Source organism: Carassius gibelio, chromosome B2 (assembly GCF_023724105.1).
Source record: "Carassius gibelio isolate Cgi1373 ecotype wild population from Czech Republic chromosome B2, carGib1.2-hapl.c, whole genome shotgun sequence".
NCBI lineage: Eukaryota > Metazoa > Chordata > Actinopteri > Cypriniformes > Cyprinidae > Carassius > Carassius gibelio.
The window spans coordinates 18,511,109-18,534,732 of record NC_068397.1 but is presented as its reverse complement, the minus strand read 5'-3'; the positions used below and the strand labels follow the sequence as shown (position 1 = coordinate 18,534,732).

The window sequence follows — 23,624 nt, the reverse complement described above, 5'->3', positions numbered from 1 at the left end:
ATCAGATTACTGTTTTCAAGCAACTAGTAAAATAACACATTACATTTTAATGTACAAGAAAGTTTCTGAGTTACTTTTCAAAAAAGTATAGACAGTTACAATTATTGACTGACAAGTCCCATGTCCCCATATTGGGAGAAATCAGCAGTACAGAGGCACTGTGTGCACTGTGTAAACATGATGTAGCCCTAGACTAAATGTGAATGTGCATTAATTCATCCCACTCGCAAAAAAAAAAACCAAACAAACAAAAAAAAACACTGATTTAGTATTCATCAAAATGAATTAAAACTGCAAATGCAATCTTAGAATATGATGCAAACCTAAAATAATTAAATATGTTAAAAACTAAAACTATCTATCTAATCCCATTTTATTAACTAATGTCTTTGCTGCTGTCCTTTGATGATCCAGTTCAACCATACTAATAAGCAAAAATGACTTTAGATAAACTAACAATTGTGCTTCATAGATTTTGTTATTGCTGATGATTACTGAACCATCTTCTCCTGTGTTCTACTGTACAGATGTGAATTTACCTTTTCTCTTAGCCTGAGGTTTATTCATTACACTTTTGGGTGTGAAAGGGCTTTTACATTTGCTATAAATAGAACTTATTATATTAAAAAGGATCAAGCCCTGCTCATATTTAAAAAGTAACATGAAAGTAACACAAATGTAACGTGACACATTACTTTTCATAACTAACTGAATTAGTTGGTTTTTTAGGGAGTAACGCAATATTGCAATGCATTACTTTAAAAAGTAACTTTCCCCAACACTGCTATGAACTTTTAAGACTTTAAAATCGGCCACTAATGTTTTATGTGTAACTGATCATTCAGACCACTAGGTGTCAGAGAAGAATCATGTTTCATAAAACAGCGCACAGAGTAGTCAGTTCATAATATATATGTATGTATTACCTACACACACACACAAACACTCACATACAATTCTAAATATGAATATAAATATACTCAAAACTCGTTAGGGTTGGGTTAGTTACTCCAAGCATGTATGTATGCGAGTAATAGTGTATCTTTTTTTTTCTCTCTCTCTCAATTTGTTGAAAAAAATCAGTTGTTCTTGAGAGTGGGTTATAATGTATAGATGCACATGTGTTTTTAACAGATTAGAAACTGCAACAATAACAAATAAAACAAATAATTATAAATAATAACTATAATGAAGAAATTTAAATGATAATGTAGTGATTATTCTCAGCATAAAAGATCAAATGCCTAAACAATATGATGGTCAGTTCTCTCTTTGCATGGGTCTTACAGATTAATGATGGCCTTGTCATTAAGTATTTTGAAGAGTGGCACGGGGCGGAGTTTTACCTTCCACAAGAGAAAGGAGAAAGCTCATCAAGCTGCAATGTGAATGCTACAATATGAATCAGCAATGAAAAGGAAGAAAATGAGCTCCTTTCATGTCACAGATGTAAATTTGCCTCCGCAGGATCAAATGCATGCTGCGTCTAACTAAGAACAAGAATGACAGCAGCAAAAGGAGCTTATGAAACCTCTCATTTGGTTCTATTCACTTCTCTGATTGGATGCAAGTGACATGGGCTCTATGAAAAGGCCAGATCATTTTGACCTTCTACAGACAGACTGCACAGCAGGGTTCCCCCCTTTCACAAGCAGCATCACAACCCCTGATACCCTCCATTCAGCCATCTCTGATACTTCAAGAGGGAACAATGTGACCTAACTGGATGGTTCCTTATGATGAATGTTATTTTGACGCCTAGTATGACATGTCTTGCAGAGAATTTGAATCTTTGGAAAGATATATTGGTCTATTTTTTTTAAACGGCCAATTTAATGTAAACTTTGAATTATTCTTTCTTTTTTTATTATAAAAATCACTTTAGTTTCAACCTTCAATGTTTTTGAATGATGATCTTAATGGTTAATGGTTTTGGTAAGGCAAAAATTACAGGTTCAGATTCAGGAAACCATACAACGTACAAAAATTAGAATTTTATTGCAGTCACCATTGTTTAATTGTTTTCTTTTTACTATGTGTCTATAAGGCTATATCAAAGAGTATAATAAACTATTACTATAGAATATCATTTTTGCCTCTTTTTTTCCCCTGAATTCATGCTAGGCTAACAGAATTACGGTTGTCCACATTTCATATGTGAGTCTGGACCATGTTCCATGAAGATATTTGGTAAATTTCAGAGTTTTTTGATCAGTCATGCATTGCTAAGAACTTCATCTGGACCGCTTTAAAGGCGATTCTCTCTCTCTCTCTCTCTCTCTCTCTCTCTCTCTCTCTCTCTCTCTCTCTCTCTCTCTCTCTCTATATATATATATATATATATATCCTATCATATATTTTCCGTCTTTCAGATTAGGTATAAATCTCAATTTTGACAAACTGTCCTTATGACTGGTTTTGTGGTTCGGGGTCACATGTAGGCAAACATTATAAACTATGCAAAAGAACACGTTAATTCAGACTTTTAAAACATCTGGTCTGCTTGTAACGTAGCTAATTATACGAACGGATAAAAAAAATATGAATGCTAAAATTATCCGCTTGGTTCTTGAAATTAAAGTTAGGCGCTGTGAAGACGTAGTACATTGATAGTTTGTGATGGAGCTTATCCGGTTGGCAAAATCTAAAACCTGGCGTGGATTACCAATTGAATCGAACAACACAACGCTAGAGTCTGCTGATGGGTTTATTAACCAGTATGTCAGGGGTTTAACAGCATTGTGCACAGATTTAAATCCAAATGTAGCTTTCCAGGAAAGTTAAAAAAGGATTTTATCAGTAGTCTAAGCTATATGGGGTTTCCAATGTCTAATGCAAATACTGATAAGTAATGAATGAGTGTAATGATGATTATTTAGGTGCATACAGTAGCTACACATAAAGTAGCCTACATGCGGAAATCATTAGGTGTGCAATATCTGGAAATTAACTCTGCATGCACTGATTGTAGGTTTCTATTGTTATTTTGAACTATCTATTTGTTGGCTATTTTGGAACTGGCACAGTTTTTTAAATGTTAAGCCAACTTCAAACCCAACATTACATTTCAGATCTTAAGAAAATGACAAGATTAACACAATCTCCTTCATTATTTAACAGACGGACTTTAGATTTTTTCTAAAGGAATGTTTCCCAGCGTGAGCTCATTGGAGTCCACTGGCCGAACTCCATGCCGCATTTTGTCGGTGCTCCGGCATCACTGAACAGCACACGTACCTCCGCTGCAGCTCCACGGCTCGGCTCGCTGTCAGCTGCGGATCAGACCGACTCCACTATCATATCCAGCGATCATTCCTGCCTCCATGCGCGGTCTGTATTTCAGAAACGCTAAAGGATTTACTTCCCTCTGTTTATGAATTGCGGCTGATAAAGACGCGTAGGTAAGGTTTTATTATTCTGATATGCGGTTTGTTCATAATAATCCAAGTGTGATTATTTTCTTGTTGCGAATTGCATTGATGAAACATGTCGCGTGTTTCCCGCTGATATCCGTTTCTTTATCACGCCACATCGGTGCCGCTTCACACACGCGTTAAACCCTGTCGCGTTTGTTGTAATGTTGATGTTTCACATAGCTGTGCACTTCATTTCTGCAGCCTCTGCGCTACAGTCTCTGTGAATGTACAGTGAACAAAGACCGGGGACAGTCAGGTAGCAACATATCAACAAAAATCAAACTAGCTACATTGTATGTTTTAGATGAATTGTCTGTTTCGATTAAGTTAAATGATTGGCAATCACTTACATATAACATCTGTTGCAGAAGGAAGTATTGGTGTTGTGAGACCATACACAGCTGTTGAAATGACAGATGATGTGTCTCATGGTGTCTTTCCTAAACTCGGAATGCCAAGTTGACTTGGGTTATTTGAATAAGAAATTAAATCATTTTTTTAATTTAATAATAATAAAATACTTTCAATTTTATTTTATTGTATTTTATTTTATTGAAATACTTTGCCTTCATATTTGCTTGACTTTGGCTCAACTTTCATTTCATGATCTGAAATGCACTTAAAGCTTAAGTCTGACTATTATAATATGTTTGAAGATAATATCACATAAATGATAACTGTTAGGAGAGAAAAATAACTTTTGAGTGAAAGTTCTTCTAAAAATGAAAATTCCAATTTTGTTCCAAACCTGCATGACTGACTTGCTTCTGTAGAACATAAAATACAATATTTTGAAAAATCTCTCAGTGCTTTTTATACAAACAATGGAAGTTTGGTTACAAAACGGTTGGGTTACCAACATTCTTCTAAAAATCTTCTGCCGTGTGTTGCATAAGACATAGTCCTGCCGGTCTGGAATGACATGCAGGGGATTAAACAATGACAAAATTTTATTTTCGATTGAATTATCTCTTTCTACCTTCTTTCTCTTGGTTTGGCCGTGTCATAGTATATTTGAAGAATCATGGCATATTGCTATTGATTAGGAGGTTTATATTGTTAAACTAAAGATCATTACAGGATTTTAAATAAAAAGATAAAAACAACAACCAATCCCTTAACCACAAAAAAATAAAAAAATAAAATTGAAATCATGTTTCTTTTTCATAAATTTTATTGTGTTTTTAAATCTGGCAAATCTGGCTGTATTTAAACCTTTCAAAGATGTCAACTTTGATCAATTGTTTTTTTACTGAACTACAAATAAGTCTATACCTGTCACCATCTTACTGTCTGAAATAAATGTCATTTAGATTTGATGTCATGCTTAAGGGAGGGCAGAAAGCTACATCCTGAGAGAGAGAGAGAGAGAGAGAGAGAGAGAGAGAGAGAGAAACTGTGGAGGTGGGTGGATAAGAGATTTATTAGATCTGAGTCAGTCCACTGTCAAGTGCCCTGGAACAGTGTGATTTTATTTTTCAACAGCTTTTCTATGAAGCTTGAAGTAGCGTCTGGTTTGCTTTTATTTAAACTATACCTAGTAGATATACAGACAAAACACAATGTGACCGTAAAGTCTGGTTATCCACAATAGATTCCCACCTGGGTGTCTCATCTCAGTTCTCCATAACAGTAGGAAGAGTTGTGTCTGCTGAGCTGTATCACTGCTCAGACTAGCATCACTGGACATGCTTTGATGGCTTTATTTGGTAATAGGATTGAAATAATCTAATTAGGAAGTGTTCCGTAAAGCTCAATTAAAGGAAATGATCACTTTAAAATAATATGCTCAAAGGGCACCTTGAATCTCAGACCACGGTCGGCCTCACTGTTGAGGTTGTGTTCATTTTATTAGCCATTAAGCATTGCCACTAAAATCCATTCTGTGCAGTTTAGTCAGACTCAGCGGCACAGAATGATGTGTGAGACGGTGGAGCATAAGAAGGCCAGTGTGTGAGAAGATGATCATTGTAACAGAATTTGACTCTTGAGTTGATCGACTCATTTTACACAAGCTAGTTGGGCCGACACTTTGGTGCAGTTACTGTATTTCACTCCCAGAACTCGATATGCACTGCTATTCTAAATGCCCTGTGATCTTTGATTGTTATAAATTGTTAATGTTTTAATCTTGTAAAGCAGTTAATTTAGGCTTGAAATATTTACTTTTATTGAGTGGCTCTCTGATGTGCACGTTTAAAAGAAACAATATTTTAAATGATCTCCTGTTAATACATTTTAATCAAGAGCTACTTTTTTGATGGGGATAAAGAATATATCCTTCCAGCCTGAGGAGGTTTATGATCAGATTAATGTCAAATTATTGTAAAATATAAGCTTGTATTTCTTCCTCATGATTCAGCTGAGGACAGTCTGAGTACTCTTCCGTTTAGCACTGTGCCTTAAATAATGTTAATAACTCTGGATGTTGTGGAGGATGGGTGTAAGTATATGGTGCAGAATTAGCTGCAAGACAGTGGGAGTTTGCATCTTAATGAGGATAGCTGTATGATTTTCAGAGGTTTGCGGCCCTCTGCACTCTGAAACAGGTGGTATTTATGCTGCGGAGGTGGAAGGATGATTCACCAAAAATGTTGTGCCTTGTATAGCAACTGCTGTTACGTCACTCAAAAAAGGATGTGAATCATTAAAACGCAATGTTCCATGTGATTAGAATGTATGGATATTCTTATACTGTAATATGTGAATATGTCAAGTAGGGATGCAGTGATATTAAAAATGTTGTTCTATTTTTATATATAACATTTTAAATGCATTATACAGTATATTTAGCCTATTTTGAGATTTGCCTTAAACAGTAGGCTATTAATGAATTGAACTTTTAGATGACAGCAAAAGTAAATTAAGAAAAATCTTATTAAGCTTTAAGTAAAAATGCTTAAAATCTTTGTGGAAACCCTGCTTTCTTTGAAGGATTTTTACAAAGTTCAAAAGAACAGCTTACATTTAAATACATTTATTTTTGTAAAAACTTTGGATTAATTTAATGTGTCCAAACTGAATAAAGGTATTCATTTATATAAAATTACTGAGCTGACCCAAATTTTTAGCAGTAGTGTATATTCAATATGGATACTGATTTAAAAAAATTAATAAATAATAAAAAGAAAAGATTTTTGGTTACGAATGTAACCATGGTTCCCTGAGTAGGGAACGAGACACTGCGTCCTCTAGGGAGTGCTATGGGTAACACCTTGTCGTGACCCGTGTCTGAACCATACATTGAAAAAACACCAAAGCACTTCCGGCGCAACTATAAACAGGCACCGGGAGAACATGTCATTTACTTCTTCGTCTGAAGCTTGCATCCTAAGCATGGCAGAGAGCTAGAGAACGCAGTGTCTCGTTCCCTACTCAGGGAACCATGATTACATTCGTAACCTGAGACGTTCACTTTCAAGGGAACTTCGAATATGGGAACAGTATAGTGTTGGGCGGTATACTGGTTCATACCGAAAACCAGTGTATATTTTCGTTTATGATATTAATTTTTAATATACCGCCATACTATTTAATTTCTCAACGTTCGGAATGAATGTTATGCTACACCACGTGACACTGTGACCCTTTACAATGTTGAACTTCTAAGCAGCAACTGCGAGGCGTGGTGAGGTTAAACAGCAGTGCTCTGGTGTTATAACGCCTGTTTCACACATAGTCCGTCTGCAGAGCGTATTAACGGATTCCAGCTGCACGAGGTTGCGGTTCGTCAGTGCGTTCCAGGAGCGTTGCGTCTGCAGCAGTGAAGCGATTGTTTACGTAGGCTACTGAGTCTATTTTTGCTGTGCTGCAGGTGCTGAATTAAAGTGATAGCACATTGTTCGCGGGAAAAATGAACATGGATTGACATGGAAACGCAGTCATTTCACAATAAATATATACTAATTAAAGCCTACTGTGTTTCACACGCAACACATGGGTTTTTGGCTAGGTTTAAAACAAGAAAAATAGCACTTTTAGATAAACAGGGAAAACAATATTGATTATCTGTCTGATAATAATTTACTTACTCCATGCCAATCAGGTTTCAGAAAATACTTCTCCACTACCGCTGCTCTCTTAAAACTCTCTAATGATATACTTTCTAGTTTTGATGACAATCTGTGTACCGGTGCCATTTTCTTAGATCTCTCCAAAGCGTTCGATTTAGTAGATCACTATCTTCTATTGGATAAATTGCATGCTATTGGCCTCTCGAGATCATCTTTACTCTGGTTTAATAGTTATTTTCATCATCGTCGTCAGGGTGTGTATTACAGGGGTTGTCAGTCTGATTATACAGGTATAGTGAAAGGCATTCCTCAAGGTTCTTCTCTTGGACCTTTATTATTTTCTATCTTTGTTAATGATATGCCCTTATGCTGTACAGATTGTAATATTCACCTTTATGCCGATGATACAGTTATTTACTGTAGTAAACCTAACATTTCCGGGATAAACCTGTCTTTACAGCACGACTTCAATTCTTCAAAGTCCTACTCTTTATTGTTCCATAGGAAAGCCTTGGATATAGGTGAAAACAACCTTAATGTTTGTTTTCTCGACTCCTCTCCTTTAGAGTCAACTGAGACCTTTAAATATCTTAGTGTTTGGCTGGAAACTGGTTTATCTTTTAAAACTCATGTACAAGCTATGACAAACAAACTCAGCTCTCGTCTTAAAATACTTTATCAATCTGTTAACTTTTTAATTTTCTGGTCAGGAAAAGAATAGTCTTACAGCTGCTCATGCCTATTTTGGACTATGCCGATATTATTTATCAGAATACTACTGCTTCTTGTTTGCATTCCATTGATGTGGTCTAAAACAGTCTTTGCCGCTTTGTTCTCCACCGTTGTGTGTTGTACAGACATCTGTCCTGGTTTGCCCCTTCTGCCAGGAAACAGTATCACTGGTTACAATTTATTTTTAAAAGTTATTACTTGAATTATCCAGTTTATCTCAAGCAACACTTAGTGCTTTATAATTCGCTATACAGCCTGCAACACAATGATCAGATCTTTTTTGTTGTTCCTAGAGTTAAAAGACAGGTAGGGAAATATGCATTTTGTTTTAAGGCTCCATATGATTGGAATAATCTTCCATTTTCTATCCGTTCTTTAACTTCACTTACAGCGTTTCGGGGAACATCTTCGGAACAATTGTCTTTGTTTCTAGTTTTGTTTGTTTGACCTAGGACTTGAATTCATTGGTCATGTGTTTACTATCTTTCATTTTTATGTCCTTATTTTTATTTATTTATTATTATTATTATTATTATTATTATTATCATCAATGTTCTTGTTTGTGTTCCTCTTAGTCCTTGATCTTGTGCAATGCTAGTCATGTGGTTGTTTTTTTTTTTTTTTTTTTTTGTCATGTCACTTGTGGGGTTCGTGCTGGGTGGGGTGGGGTTGAGCATTGTGAGCTGGAATGTGTGTGGAATGTGTGTGTGTGTGTGCTGTTGTGTTTTGTTGTACTGTTTTTGACCGTGATATTTGCTCTGCTGATTTGGTTCATTTTGCTTTGATGTACTGGAGGACCCCCTCGAAAACTAGATGTTTCATCTCAAGGGGTTAATCCTCGCAATAAAGATATGTTAATAAATACATATGTTCCCTTCTATAGAAGCAGAAAAACTAAGTTAATTTATACCTGTGGGATTGCTTGTGATAAAGATTTATATGCAAAATGCACGAGACTGTTTCTGTCTGTGATGTCATATGTCTCATATTAGAGGAGAACTCCGAATTCAGAGTAGCGCACTCATAGGCGACCCTTCTTGGAAATCTTGACTCTTTAGTCCGGACCATCAGTAAGGTGGTTGCTATGAACATAGAACCAGCCAAAAACAGTATAGGTCCAGCATAGGAGACTGTGCATGCGAGAGGTTTCCACCTAGCCTTGATCAGGTGGAGAGCTGGTGGTTACAAGGAAATTAGGAAGAGGAGGATAAAAGCAGAAGAATCCCTAAAGGCAATGAATAGATACCTAGGTATCACTCTGATTCAGACAAGAACGCTGCCTCATATGGATCACATCCCTTAGGTTCTGCTTACCTCCTCAAGATGGTGGGGAAGGAGTGCGAGTCGAAACACTAGCCTTTTGTGCCTGTCTTTGATCCTCAGATCGAGACAGGCCAGGACCCATATGTTGTCTGGACGCAGACCTGGACCTTCGTGGAACGCAAGATCTGAATGCAGCGGAACATGGCTTCGTCTCCCTGAACATCCCGATCATTGTCTCAAGGGAAATACCAAAAAGTTCAGAAGGCGAAACCTTAGCTTTGAGAAAAAAGCCTTTTCTTTCTTTCTTCCTGATGTCTGCCAGGTTCATCCACAGATGTCTCTCCGCTACCACCATGGCTGCCATAGTCCTGCCCATGGCGAAGGTGGCCTGCTTGGTAGCATGGAGAGAGATCTATGGTGCGGCACAGCTCGGCTACCTGATCAGGAGAAAGGCCCTCGCCTCTATCCAGGTCTCTTAGCAGATCAGTCTGATATGCTTGAAGCACCACCATTGTGTGTAATAGAGCCACAGCCTGACCTGCTGCTGCGTATGCCTTGCCATTTAAGTGAGATGTATTTCTTGAAGGGGCTTAGATGGCAAGGAGGGAGATTAAGAGAGGATGTCTCCCCCGCAGAAATATTTTTCTTAGCTCTCTCTACAGGTGACATCCTCTCATAGATGCTTTCGCACATCTCCTCGATGTCAGCACAACTCTAATGCCGAAACCGATGAATGCGAGAAGAAAACAGTCTATTTTATTTCTTTTCGATCTCTTTATGGAGATCAGGCAGAAATGGAAGGCTCACCTGAGCTGGAGGGCTATGGTCAGAAAGATAACGCTCATCAAGGCAACCTCACGGCGTCAACTTGTTAGCGCACATTCATGGTAAGTCCAACTTTTCCGTGGTGCGATCCATAACCTCCAACAACTCTACATACAAAGGGCAGGAGGATTGAGAAGGCTCAGCCTCAGCTTCTTCACCATCCTCAAATATCTCCTGCTTTTCCTGGGTAAAAACCCAGCAGAGCACTAACCTTAGTATCAGATGTTAAAGATATAACATTATCCTCCCGAGGCTCTCTCTCGCCTGCCACCATTACAAGCGCGAAAGGGAAAGTCCCTCCCTAAAACGAGCTCATTCTCCTCCGTGCCTCAGCAGCTGCGGGTCCTGAAAGCAGATGGCCGCCATTTTTTTTTTTTATCTTGGAAAGAGAGACGAATGAGAGTGGAGCTTTTCATTAAAAAAAAAAGAAACGCTCACAATGCACGCAGATTGCCTTCTCAAAGACATCGTGTGCGTGCTTTTCACCCAAACAAATGATGCATTGATCACGTGTGTCATTGGGTGTCAAATAACGCAGACACGGATGCAAACAATGTCTAAATGCTTGGTAGTTGTCACCATGGTATACAGAGAAAGATCGCTCTTACCGGTTCTTTCAGATGCACGCTTCAAACAGAACAGTCAGTGAAGACGAAGAAGAGAATGATGTGTTCTCCTGGTGCCTGTTTATAGTCGCGCCAGTAGTGACGTCAGAGACTGTCGCCGGCCAACTCATTGGTGTTTTTTCAATGTATGCTTCAGACAAGGGTCAAGACGAGATGTTCCCCATAGCGCCCCCTAGAGGACGCTGTTCGAAGTTCCCTTGAAAGGGAACTGTAATATTGGCCAGTAACTGATGGCACAGATATATTGTGCAGTTGTTACGGAGTAAATAAAAAATTAACACTGCAACAAAATATTTGAGTGCATTTATTTGTATTATTTGGAACAATTTGTGTATTATTTGTAAAATATTAGGTTCATATACAGTATTTCAACAAGCTAAACCATTTTGTACATCAGTAAAGTGTAAATTATGTTAACGAAATAGAGTACTTGGCCCAAATCCCCAACAGCGAGTATCCCCATTTGCGTTTCACCAACACCTCTGCACATTCTCACAGTCTAGCACATCAACCCCCTCTCATTTTCTCTGTGCTGTATTGTTGAAACACACACACATACACCTGCCACAGCTTGACCCCCTGAGTACTCTACTTTCTCCAGGCCTCCCAATTCACTAATAGATCACATGTAGGGCAGTAGTCCCATTGCAGGAGTCAAAACAAAGTGCTGGCAACACTCAGTGTCCAGGACTATGTTTAAGTTATTTGAAGCAGTAGGATGAGAAATGAGTGGAAAGGGGCTACTAGCATGTTTTATTCCGATAGATTAGCAGCTATCTTTCACACTCCCCTCAGGCCGAGAATTGACTTGTCCCAGTGAGATGGCTTTAAATGGTCTATAAGCAAACACAAGCCTCATGTTATGTTTCACAGAAAAAAATTGGAATCCTTCCTGTTATAATGGGCACAAGAATTTAAAATGGCAGAAGATCGTGTGCTTAGAATAAACAGACTATATTGTTCACGGTAGGGCTGCACGATGTGTCGTTTAAGCATCGATATCGCGATGTATGAATCCACGATAGTCACATCGCAGGATGTGCGATGTAGGCTGTTGTAGTTTATCCATTATTCATTAACTGTACGGGCCAGCTGCTCCCCGGCCCTTGACGAATGTGATTCGCGGATTAATTGTACAGTTTAACCATCATAGAGTGAAAGTTTATCATTGACAGGACTGAAAAACACATGCAAGTCTAACAGGGTAGAGAGAGAGAGAGAGCGTGCGAGAGAGAGAGAGACAGAGAGAGAGCGTGCGCGAGAGAGAGAGACAGAGAGAGAGAGAGACGTCTTCAAACAACACGAGTGCTGTCTTGCTCTCTCACCCTCGCGCATATTAAATCAATTGACACGATGATGTCGATGTTTAAATAATTTAAAATGAGAATGTAAGTGTGCCCACCACATTTTTGTTTTTATAAGAAAAAAATATTGCAATATATATCGCAGAAAATTAAAATATCGCAATGTCATTTTTTCCCAATATCGTGCAGCCCTAGTCCACGGGTGTGGACACCAAAATCCTTATCTTTATAGTTATCTTCGTGGGATGGGCAGTATTTATGATACACGTATTTCAAAAACAAAATTGTATTGGGTTGATGAAAATATCTTCGTATTTTGTTTCAAAATACTTCAGTGTTTTTTATTTATGTATTTTTAAAATACTGTAAAATACTTACTTAGTCTACATGATGACATCATGAAAATCATTGGTGCCTACTCAATAGTTTTGTTTGCCCAGACTTGTTGAGATCAGAACAGAAAATTGCTGAATATGGAAGAAGGTGGTCAAGGTAAGAAACTTGGAGCCTGTCAGCTTTCAATAAATTTTTTTGCATAAATTGCTTTAATTTTTAACAGTTCAAGTTAAGTTTTGGTGTTCATTTTAGTAGCCTAGGCTAAGTAGTTTACCAATTAACACAATATTCTTGAAAACTATTATACCGAGCAGCACCCCCACAATTAACGTTAGCTTGCTACTTTCAGCCTATGTTAAGTTTGTCAGTTGTACACAAAAAATTATAATAATACAGCATTTCAGTGTTGTACATCATTACATTTTAATGCCATGCTGTTGGTGTAATGGTAAATTTGTGGGGAGCAGTAGCATTTACTGTGAGCCGCTCTGAGAAACTTTTTTTGCATAAAGACATCAGTAGCTGAAGAGACCTCTGCAATATAGTCCACAGGCTACACACACTCATTCAATACATTCCCTTACACACAGACACACACACAAACTTACTTTCTCACCCATATTCACACATAAGTTTGGCTGTTTCTGTTAGAATGTTTCAAATGTTTTGGAATACCTGCTCTGTAGTATTCTTTTAAGTCAATGTTCTTTCTACACTATTAATGTGTATGTGCCCTCTATACTTCCATGGCTCTCAATAGATTCAGTGGTTGGAGTTGGGTTAATATTCCTTAACAAGTTCTGTTGCTACTTTCTGATTATGTTTGTGGCTAGTGGCTACATTTAAAAACAAAACATACTGATCATTTAATAAATGTTGAAAAGCTAAAACGCTTGTTTTCAACTTCTAAATAGGTGTCCAATGATTGATAAATAAATGTTTGATTGCTAAATATATTGTGCATTTTAATGTGTTAAAAAAGCCTTAATAATACATGCGTGATAATTCAAATAAAAAATTATGCATACTAGTCCTGTGGCTAAAACAATACTCTAAATAATCCACATGCTGCTTTGCATTTATTTATGGTATAAATGAAAATCGGACATTACATCAAATGTTGGTAATTAAACTTAACTTGTATTAAACCCAGGATTTTTTCTGTTATCTACACAGTCAGTTTTGACAGGTCAGCCACAATTGAGCAGCCTTTCCTGCACCTGGCCTGTTCCAGGATACCTCCGTCACTGCATACTAGTTTGCCATTTTTGCCTGCAAGCATCATGATGGGGAAATACACAAGGGCAAGGACAGATTGGCATCAAGCATATAGTCTAAGCCTATTATTGTGGTGTTTCTGGAGTGAACTCCTCCTGTTTAATGGATTTGTTACTTTGCAGATCAAGCTGCACTGCTAGAAATTAGCATCACCCCCTGTGGAGATATTCCTGTCAGCGGCGCACATCAAATGACATGGTTCATCTGGAAACATTGTGCTTTACTTTTAATGTCGAAGAGAATAATGTTCTCAAACACATGTTATCTGCAAAACACTGGATCATGTAAGGCCCTATGTATATATTTTGACCTATATACACTTTGAACGAGAGCATATGTAAATATAAGATAAAACAGACAATCCATATCATTTTGATTCATTTTTTTTTATTTTTTTTATTAGTTTTACACCATCTGTTTGCGGTAATATAAACGTAGACACCTGCCAGCCTGTAAGAAAGTCTGTAAGATTTAAGATTGTAGTGTTACTGTTTCCAATGCTCATAACTCTTTGAAGCACATAGTAAGTGATATCCTGCAGGTTTGCCTCAGGGGAAGATTATGCAAAAGATGCATGCTTTTTGTACCTGACATGCAGTTGCTAATAGTAGCATAGCAACAAACCAATAAAAGAGCTGTGGGGACATTCACCTGTATGTACCGTCTTTGAAATATGGTCATATCATTAGATGCTGGCCTGCCTGGTTGCAGTGGAGATTTACAGGTTGAATGAAACGATCAAAGCTAAACGTGTGTTACAACCACAGAACTCATTGTTGAGTGGCACAGCAGTGTGTTGCCTGGAAACAGCCTATTATACAATGTTTCACTGACATGTTTCTTGAATAGGCTATATGTATTCATTGCTAATCAGTTCTTTGGCTTTTTAATTATTTTTTTAAAGACACAGACTCATTATTTTGGTCTCAATTGCTAATGAAGGTGCTAGCACAGATCTAGACTAGCTTAATGAGCTCTCCAAAGGAGGACTGTGACACAAGATGGAAATACTCTATGGTTTTTAAATCAATGAGCTATTTTTGGGGTAGCATGGTAAGTCATGAATAATGTATGTAATAAGTCATGAAGAAAGGTATGAAGTGTAGAATTGGGCCATTAAATGTTAAAGCTTGTCATTTTTGCAACACACCAAATGAATGGAGTTGCTTGAGTTTCCTCTTTCTTAGTCCTGCCCTATTTTTTATAAACAGTTTTGGTTGAGCCGATATTTTTTGTTATTTCTAGTAACCCATAAATTAAAATTTAAATGAAGTTAAGTTAAAAAATAAATTACAGAAAAATAAATACTTCAGGTCAATTTATGGAACACAACACTATTTGTTAATAAGTTATTTTTTAGATTTGCTTAAGAAAACATTTAACAGTTTTTTTTTTTTTTTTTTTTTGCCATAAATTATTGTTTTTGAAGTGAATGGTAGATAATGGTAATGGTCATTTCTGTTTCTATTTGACATCTTCATTTACATCTGGAAGACGTATTTTTTGTTTGCTCATGTTTGCTCATCTGCAATACGTCTATAGGATGTTTCCTATTTAAATAGGCATCTGTAGATGTCTTCAAGATGTTTGTGATTTAGAATGTGTGTAAAACAGACATCTGTCAGATGTTTGTACAAACCAGACACTTTACGGATCTCTACTAGACATCTTGCAGACGTATGTGTGCTATCTTGGTACAAATACAAATTACTAAATTATATACCAATGGCAATTTATCTAAATGATTGTCACCAGTGTCTTTCCTTTCATTGGAAGTCAGATTGAGTTAATTTTGATTAAACATAGTAAGAAAGAAAGGGGCAAAAACTACTTGTGAATGAATTGTTCACAATAAGGTATGAACTTGCATTTTTAAAATGGAGGGTGAATTTTTATTTCATGCTGAATTAAGCTTGGATAAGTGAAAGTATTTTAACATGAAAAAGCTGAAATGTCTAATAGTCCCTTTGAATTAATTATTTGATTTCTGAATTATTGTATGTTCTTCCTAATAAATTGTCTGGAGATTTCAGAATTTGGAACAGTCTGGGAGTAATTTGAAACTCCCAACATAGTTTAAAAGCTCTTTCTATTTAACTTCCAAATGCCTGCTTTGTTCCTGTCTCTCTCATTGCTCACCATCGCTTTGGGTAATGGTCGCTCAAGTTATTTTATTAAAACCAATCATCCTTTTATGTGTTGATAATGAATCTAATTTGGATGCCTCATGCAGCCATTGCTTTAGGTCATACATTTTTCCTGTTGACGCTTTTTTTTAAGCATTCCATTCTCCTGGACTTAAAAGCCGAAACAGTGTTTTAAAAAGTAGGCACTGAGTGCAAAAATGCTAATAAGTCAGTTTTTTTTTCTTTAGCTGTGAGCTGTATCCATTAAAGTATCATAAAAGTGGTTTAAATGACTTGGGCACAATATTTCAAATCAAACATAGCTTCAGAATTTCACCTTATGTGTTCCATGCAAGGGTTATAAGTTCAGAACCACATGTGGCTGAGCTATTGAAGAGAGAATTTACATTTTAGGCTGATCTATACTTTTATTACTTTAATTACGGTACAGTATTAGCTGTTGTCAGATGTGATTTTGTTGCATCCCAGATGTTATTATGTTCAATTTAGTCCAAAAAGTCTTTACATTTCCTTTCTTTATTTATTTTCAGAGGCTGTTCAAGGAATCTATTGTTAAAAGAATCAATCTCGAGTCTTTGGCAACTCATGCTACTAAATATAACACAGGATAAAGCTTAACCACAACATACTGTTTCTTTTTCTTTTTCTTTTGTCTTCTTGTGTTTCTGATTAGAGTTGAGTTTAAGTAGCAGGTCAAGAACGTTTGAGAATTGAATTTGTGGATTGGTTTGATCCAAGACAGAATGGTACATCATTGAGGCTGTGATGAAACCCTTTAGACACAATGGCAGCGGCAGTAATGCCATTCACTATCAGATTGGCGACATCTGAAGCTGTGTGTAAATGTGTAGGATTACTATCAGTCTCAGTGGCACTGAAGGACTGTGTTGTTTGCAACGATGGTTTGCTGAGAGATGGAGCATGCAGGTGGCCTGAGGGAAGGGAGAACCAGGGGCTGGGGGAAATAAATTATAGAGCGTTACAAAATATCCTGCTGAGTTTGTTTCACATTTATTCCACGTGTCTTCCTTCCACTCTATCGGTCTTTGCTTTGCTTTATTCCAACATGAAGAACTGTGGTAATTTTATTGGTTTTGTTCATTTCTAGAATGTGTACGACAGATGATTTGGCTCTGTTTTAGAGCCAAAACTGAGGTGGTCTCCACAGCACTTTTTCCCATAATAAGGTCCCCTTTGCCCGTTAGTCATAGACGGGTCAATTGAGCTGTTTTTTCCTCTAGAGCTCTGAAACTGTTTATACACCAGCACTCCTCATCTGCTAAAACATAATAGTATTTGATTAATCATTTTTTGTTTTTTTCTGATTCAGTTTTGTCTGATTATATCCAGCAGAGTCTGGATGAATCAAAATATGACAGGTTTCATATATTTAAAAAGAAAAGATCTAAAGGCTGTATTGAGAGGATACAGTCTTTTCTTTAACTGCCGTTAAAGGTAAATCCTTTAGACCATTTTGTGAAATAGTTATCTGTGCATCAGCAAGTGTTGTTACCTTACATGGAAATTATTTTTAACATTTTATTTTACTTTAATTTACCTTACATTTTATCTTTATGTTAAACAATTTGAGATGTAATCTAAAAATGAATTAATTAATTATTCATATGGCACATTATTTATGAAGCATAATAATTATAATTAATTAATTATAATAAAACTGTCACACACCTGGACTCATTTAGCTTGTTTTTGCCCGTGACCCAGTTTCTGTCTTCCGTGTTTAGTTTGATTAGTTCCCAGGTGTCTATTATCTTCCTCATGTGTTCCATGTCCCTGTTAATTTAATGATTCCATCCACCTGTGTTTCCCCAATTATCTGTTGTACATAAGCCTTGTCCCTTCAGTTCTGTTTTGTCGGGTCTTCTCACTTGTGCTCACTTGTGACACTTGCTACTTACGTGTGTCTACCTCTGTGCTCCATGTTGGATATCCCCTGTGTTGGATATATTAAAAACCTTATTCCGTTTATCCTCGACTCCGTATTCCTTCAGGCAGCGTAAAACCGTGACAGAAGACCCGACCTCAAAAGAGAAAATAGAAAACTGCGTGTTCTTCCCTCCGTTTTGCTTTTGTTTTTCCACAGTCTTTTCTTTTCTTAGTGTCTATGGATCCCCTCTATCGTCCCGAATTCCTCATCCTCCTGCTGAAGCAGGAAGGACGTTCTCTCGAGGACCATACCAGACAGTTTTTCCTATTAGCTAATGCCACCAGCTACCCGGACGGCGCGCTCTGCACCTTCTACAACACCAGCCTGAACTCCAAATGCAGAGCGTTGTCGTCCGAAGATGGTCCTCGAGAGGATTTCGCCGCATTTGTGGAGTGGACTCTGGCGAGAAATGGGTCATCTCTCACCATCTGCCCCATAGAGGACCTCGCCAGCCCCACTCCCGACCCAGAGACCAGCCAGCCACCATCACGCCACACGGAGCCAGAGCCCACCGCAGAGCCCGAGCCATCCACTGACAGGGAGCCGGATCTCGAGAGCGCGACTGACCAGGTGTGTGAGCCGGCAACACCGTGCATCGTGGGAGTCCTCGTGGAGATCGAGGGCGTGGAGGAAAGCCCTGCCCACACTCCTGCGACTGAGGGTGAGCTATATGCAGTCTCTGAAGATCGTATGGAGCAAGTTCTGGATCTGATGGACTGGTCTATGGAGGTAATCCCTAATTTTCCTGTTTCCCCGCTGGTTCCGTCCAGCCTTGATTCCCCTGTAAACCCTCTCAGTCTCCCACTCCTACCTCCTCCAGTCATTTCCTCTGCTCCATTTCCGCTGGTTCCGCCCAGCCCTGAGTTTTCTGTTTCTCCGCTGGTTACGCCCAGCCCTGAGTTTTCTGTTTCTCCGCTGGTTACGCCCAGCCCTGAGTTTTCTGTTTCTCCGCTGGTTACGCCCAGCCCTGAGTTTTCTGTTTCTCCGCTGGTTCCGCCCAGCCCTGAGTTTCCTGTATCTCCGCTGGTTCCGCCCAGCCCTGAGTTTTCTGTTTCTCCGCTGGTTCCGCCCAGCTCTGAATCTTCTGTTTCTCCGCTGGTTCCGCCCAGCCCTGAGTTTCCTGTGTCTCCGCTGGTTCCGCCCAGCTCTGAATCTTCTGTTTCTCCGCTGGTTCCGCCCAGCCCTGAATTTTCTGTTTCTCCGCTGGTTCCGCCCAGCCCTGAGTTTCCTGTGTCTCCGCTGGTTCCGCCCAGCCCTGAGTTTCCCGTTTCTCCGCTGGTTCCGTCCAGCCCTGAGTTTCCTGTTTCTCCGCTGGTTCCGCCCAGCTCTGAATCTTCTGTGTCTCCGCTGGTTCCGCCCAGCTCTGAATCTTCTGTGTCTCCGCTGGTTCCACCCAGCTCTGAATCTTCTATGTCTCCGCTGGTTCCGCCCAGCTCTGAATCTTCTGTGTCTCCGCTGGTTCCGCCCAGCTCTGAATTTTCTGTGTCTCCGCTGGTTCCGCCCAGCCATGATTTTTCTGTTTCACCACTGGTTCCGCCCAGCCCTGAATCTTCTGTGTCTCCTGTATTCCCTCCCAGCCTCCCTCTCCCGCCTCCTCCCAAACCTGCTGGTCCCTCTACTCCTTCGCTGGTTCCATCCAGTCCTGATCCTCCTGTCCTTCCTCCCATCCTTCTCCTCTCTCCTCCTCCTAGACCAGCCAGTTCCTCGCCATCCCTGCTGGTGCCAGTCAGTCCCGCAGCTCACCCTCAGTCCGCGCCATCGGGGCGCGGTGGTTCGCCGCCGGACTGCCAGTCTCCAGCTCCGCCTTGGCGTGTTAAGGCCCTGTCTCCGCCTCCAGCCTCCGAGCCCTGGACTCCTCCTCGGTCCTTCGACCCAGCGGCTCCGCCTTGGCTCTTAGCTCCCTCGTCTCCACCGTGGCCTGTCATCCCACCTGCTCCACCGGGCTCCCTCGTCCCTCCGGCTCCACCTTGGTCAGTCGTCGACCATCCGCCACCTCGGGACTCCTCTCCTCTGGTTCCACCTCGTCACTCCATCCCTCCGGCTCTGTCAGGCTCCTCCTTCCCTCCAGTTCCACCTCCATCCTCGGTCACTCCGGCTCCACAGCGGTCTGCCAGGACCCCGCCTCTGCCTTGGTCGCCTGAGCCTTCAGCTCCACCTAGGCCCTCCGGATCCTCGACGTCACCCTGGCTCTGCGGCTGTGCTGCTCCATCTTGGGCTCCTCACCCATCGGTGCAGTCTCCGCCTGTCGGCCCCCTGGTGTCGTCGACCCTTCCTTCACCATGGCTCCTCCCGCCGTCGACTCCACCTTGGATCTCCGTCCTGGCTGGTCTCTGGTGGACCATCTGGCTCCTCCTGCTCCTGTCTCCTCCCTGGCTCCTTCCTCCGTCGTCTCCTCCCTGGCTCCTCCTTCTGTGGTCCCTGTCTGCTGGCCCCCTCCTGGGAGTCCGTCCTCCACCGGAACCTCCTCCCAGGTTCCCACCCATGCCTCCCTCTGTTGTTTCTACGGTGCGAGGACGCACCTACCGGGAGGGGGGAGTACTGTCACACACCTGGACTCATTTAGCTTGTTTTTGCCCGTGACCCAGTTTCTGTCTTCCGTGTTTAGTTTGATTAGTTCCCAGGTGTCTATTATCTTCCTCATGTGTTCCATGTCCCTGTTAATTTAATGATTCCATCCACCTGTGTTTCCCCAATTATCTGTTGTACATAAGCCTTGTCCCTTCAGTTCTGTTTTGTCGGGTCTTCTCACTTGTGCTCACTTGTGACACTTGCTACTTACGTGTGTCTACCTCTGTGCTCCATGTTGGATATCCCCTGTGTTGGATATATTAAAAACCTTATTCCGTTTATCCTCGACTCCGTATTCCTTCAGGCAGCGTAAAACCGTGACAAAAGTTATTTAATTTATTTTGACAGTCTTTTAAAATTGGCCATTCAATTAATAGTTTACCCAAAATGAAAATTAGCTGGGAATGTTCTCGTCTTCAGGCTGTCCAAGATGTAGAAGAGTTTTTTTCTTCATCTGGACAAATTTGAAGAAACTTACAGTAGCATTACTGTATCACTTGCTCACCAGTGGATCCTTTGTAGTGAATGGGTGCCATCAGAATAAGTGTCGATAAGTGGCAAACAGCTGATAAAAGCATCACAATAATCCACAAGTAATCAATATGGCTCCAGTCTATCTGTTAACACCTTGTGGAGTGAAAAGCTGTGTGTTTATAATAAACATCTTTCAAGACGTTTTTAAATTCAAATCATTGCTTCTGGCTAAAATGGAGTACACTGTCATAATTGTGCTTTCTCAGCAAATTTGAATTTTTGGATGAACTATTCCTCTGTTATTGGACATAACATATAAAATAATTATTTGCTTTTTGTTACCTGTTCGAATAGTAGTCCCTTAGTTTATACAATCGATAACCTGGAAATTGTATACACCTGTAAGCACAGTATATATCTACAGTATATGGGTATTTGTTGCTTTTGTTTCAAGGTAAACATTTGTGTAACCTTATATGCCAGTGATAACAATTATGCAGTTGTTTCTAGAAAGGTTGCTGAGTTTATATACCTGAGTGCAGTTAGCTATTAAGGGTCATGTAGACAAGTAGTGAATCTTTGCCAGCTGAACCTGTTTCTTGACCAGGTTTTGTGACACTTCCAGCAGAGGGGAGGTGGAGAGATGGGTCATCTCACCACATGGCCACAGCAGGTAAAGGGGCTCAATGAGGGGCTCTTACTTTGACAAGACAATTACAGCGTCAGTTAGTCTGAATTGAGTCACCTTTTTGAAACTGATGCTGTTCCCTTGGACCCTTAGAAGTGATACCTTCTTGATGCACCAGTGATTTACAAAATAACACATTTAGTGATAATAATCAAATAAATAAAAATGAATTTGGCTATAAAAACACCTTTATAAACGTTTCAGCAGTTCAAGTTGTGGACATTCACCAGATATCACCAGATCTGATGTTTATAAGGAATTACTATGCAGAGAAATACAGATTTCTTTGACCGCTCCAAAATAATCATTACTTTATACAGAATGTCTTAGTAACAGTTAAACACAGAATTGTCGAACCAGCATTTGTGATCTGTTCAGTTTAACGGAATGAAATGGGTCAAAATGCAATGTTGTAGTTCAGAGAACAGTGTTTGTTGTGTGCTGCATTTACATTTTACATCTGTCTGTGTTTAAATTGTACCTACTAAGGGCTTGCGGTGAGCTAAGACTTGAATAGTTCATCATTTTAATTGTTCAACCTTACAGCCTTAAGATACCATGTAGATTAAAGATGCACTCCTCTGAAATGCACGGCCGTTGTGCACCTGCTGCATTGTGACATGGATAAATATGCGTTTTGATATCAGCATGTTAGTTACATTTTTGTTTGTTTAAATTTGAAAATATTGGGTTAGCTGGCCAGTATCAGTTCAATAAGCTCAGACTGATTTGTCTGTATTGATTGATATAATAGATGTATTGGTGTCAGGTCTGTTATTGGAAAAGGACCGTTTTTATATTAAAGTGCTTGTATGCATTACCAAATGTTTGTTATATGAGTTAATGAATTTCTGCTTCACCAGGCTCACTGTATAGAGATAATGATACTTTTGTGATAATGAATGGCCACTGCTTTTAATCTAAGTTACATTGGCCTCCTTTGTAAGATCTCTCCATGCAATTGCCAAAGACAGCATATTTTTTTATGGATATTCTTCTACATAAAAGAAAATGGGCATTGCCTTTATTCATTATCATCAAACGTAATGATTAATATTAGTTTTAAAGACTTCATAATATGAGGTTTGTAAAGATGTCCTCTTTAACATTTCAATATATACACATCATTTCTGACATGTCTCCACTCCGGAAACAACATGTCAGCTGATCTGTTTTTTCCCATTGTTTGAAATAAAGTATTGGTAATATCTTAATATTTTTGCATTGACAGTTTTAAAATGATGGGATTTTGGAGTGAAAGATTTGCATTTATGGGTGCATATTTGCTTGTAGTATTTTAAAGGAATAAAATTAATATGAAATTTAGCATTACATCACTTCCATTGGATCTTCAACAGTGAGTGAGTGCATTCAGAATAAGAGTCTAAACAGCTGATAAAACTGACTTGGCCTGAGAATTTGGCCATAAAAAGGATAAATGGGTTTTCATTGTTATTCATAAATTTAGACATTAAAATGGAATATTTAGAGAATTGAGACATGCTTTTTGTACTAACGTCAAAATGCAGTCTGTCTCTATAGCACTCCTACGACCATAAAAAAAAAAAAACAGATGTTCCCATGGTGGCAGTTGTATTGGCTTAATCTTGGGATACCAGCTGTGCCTCCCTATCATTATAGATCTCATTCTGTCATTTGAGTGATGAGGGAGATGCAGGCTTGCTTATGATCCACAGTGAAATTTCTCCTGAAATTATTACATAGATTCTGTGTGTTCTGAGGCATGCAGTAAAGCCAGCTTTTGTTTCACAATGGCATTCAGAGGGCTACACGCCCCCTCGGCAGAGGTTTCTGGCATCCTGAGGGTGGAGAATAATGGAAATGATAAAGACCCCTTTCTTCATTTTAAATGTCAACAGAGTAATTGACTACACGTTCTGACTGCCCAATTCTCCTAGTCCTTGGCTCACACCGTAAATGCATGAGTACTATTATTGAAACTCAAGATATTCTGTATAAGAAATCATTACGGGTGCTTTTTCTTT

The 23,624-nt window shown here is 39.3% G+C and overlaps 1 protein-coding gene across 5 annotated transcripts in view; it reads left to right on the top strand.

Annotated features, from left to right (window-relative positions):
- Positions 1 to 3,238: 3,238 nt before the first annotated feature.
- Positions 3,239 to 23,624, top strand: part of dlgap1a (discs, large (Drosophila) homolog-associated protein 1a) — a 126,663-nt gene continuing 106,277 nt past the window's right edge. For 4 of the 5 annotated variants that reach the window (XR_008152530.1, XM_052547984.1, XM_052547981.1 and 1 more), the window contains exon 1: positions 3,239 to 3,401. The gene's annotated coding sequence lies outside the window, so the exon portion shown is untranslated. The remainder of the gene's footprint in view (positions 3,402 to 23,624) is intronic. The other variant, XM_052547982.1, reaches the window with a different exon arrangement.